Here is a 1909-nt window from a genome sequence, read left to right on the forward strand (position 1 = left end):
GTCTAGAATGGAGAAGCGCATACACTTATTGTTCAACTGAGCGAAAGCCTATGTGTGCAGATATGTCTTGATGTACTTGAATACATCAATATGGCGATCGGTTAAATTTTTGGGTATGCACTTGTACATATATACATATGTACGGACACCAATATGGCGACCTTTTTTTGGAGTCACTTTCTGTTTTATTTCTTTTAATATCTGTCACTTTTTAGATGCCCTTATGACCACGAACAATATTTTATTTGAGGGTTCTTTTTTTTGTGGTTGCTTAAATAAAACTCCCCTCGCTTTAACCACGGACAATGTGAAGCGAAAAAATATGTTCAGACATACAAATATTAATAAATCGGACTGGAGTTGCTGGAAATTTGGCAATGGACGAGTTGAGGTAGGTGCAATGCTACTTATCTTGTTTGAATTTGTAGCTATTTCTGGAAACTTCTATTGCAGATACAATGCTTGCTGGGGCGAACTGGATATGCTAGGTGTTGTAGTAGGGCGTCCGCAGGGCTTCCTGGTAAACTTTGCTCGAATTGCTGTATCGTTGGGGGAGCGTTTCTGCTCTGCACAAAATTTCCTCGATATTTTAGAAAAAACACGTTAGTTCACTTGAAGGTTATTTTTTCGTCTGGTTGGTATATTTTCAGAAGATATGTACAATGTATTAGTGTAGGTGTGGTGAATAAGAAATTTCATGTTCTGGTTCCGGATTTACATTGGCGGTTGGGTGGCGGATGGATGGCGACTGCCCTATACATTTCTTGTGTGAACAGTTCCCATGGCAGTCATATGTAATACTGGTCCGATGTTGATAGGATTTTGCACATATATGAGGAGCATAGAAAACTAATAAATGTTGAGTTCAGTCACAATATCTTTAAAAACCAAACAATTTTTTATTCAAAAACTTAATTTTCGACAGATCGTTCCTATGGCAGCTAAATGATAAAGTCGTCCGGTGCTCACAGAATTTCGCACATATATGATGAGCATTGTAAAACTAATAAATGCTGAGTTCGGTCTTGAAAAATAAAAAAGTTTTCCATATAAATATTTAATTTTCAACCGATCTTTCCTATGGCAGCTATATGATATAGTGATCCGATGTAAATAAGATTAAGCGATAGAAAAACAAACTAATTTGCTATTCAAAAAGTTATTTTTCGACCGATCGTTCCTATGGCAGTTACTTGTTATACTGGTCCGATGTTGATAGGCTTCTGCAAATATATGATGAGCATAGTAGAACTATTAAATGCTGAGTTCGGTCACAATATCTTCGAAAACAAAAAAATTTTCCATTCAAAAACTTAGTTTTCGACTGATCGTTCCTATGGCAGCTATAAGTTATAGTGGTCCGATGTTGATAGGATTTTGCATATATATGAGGAGCATAGTAAAACTAATAAATGCTGAGTTCGGTCGCGATATCCTTAAAAACAAAAAAATGTTCCATTAAAAAACTTATATTACGTCGGATTGTTCCTATGGCAGCTATATGACATAGTGGTCCGATGTAAATAAGATTAAGCATAAATGGAGAGAGCAAAGTAAAATTAATATTTTCTGAATTTGGTCATGATTTATAGAAACATAAACAAGTTTGCCATTCAAAAACTTAATTTTTGACCGATCGTTCCTATGGCAGTTATATGTTATACTGGTCAGATGTAGATAGGGTTTTGCAAATATATGATGATCATAGTAAAACTATTATATGCTGAGTTCGGTCACGATATATTCAAAAACAAAAAAATTTTTCATTCAAAAATTTAATTTTCGACCGGTCGTTCCTATGGCAGCTATAAGTTATAATGGTACGATGGTGGTCCGGTCAAAAATCTTGAAAAACCAAAAAATATTTCTTTAGCAAACTTAATTTTCCACCGATCGTCCTTGGGCAGCT

The 1909-nt window shown here is 35.2% G+C and overlaps 1 long non-coding RNA gene across 1 annotated transcript; it reads left to right on the top strand.

Annotated features, from left to right (window-relative positions):
- Positions 1-296: 296 nt before the first annotated feature.
- Positions 297-713, top strand: LOC135440927 (uncharacterized). Its single transcript, XR_010438369.1, has 2 exons — positions 297-391; positions 454-713. It is a non-coding gene; the product is annotated as an uncharacterized LOC135440927 (long non-coding RNA).
- Positions 714-1909: the final 1196 nt, after the last annotated feature.

This window comes from Drosophila montana, unplaced genomic scaffold (assembly GCF_035044405.1).
Source record: "Drosophila montana isolate Dmon_TW-CO22-7 unplaced genomic scaffold, ASM3504440v1 contig_1745_1, whole genome shotgun sequence".
Taxonomy (NCBI): domain Eukaryota; kingdom Metazoa; phylum Arthropoda; class Insecta; order Diptera; family Drosophilidae; genus Drosophila; species Drosophila montana.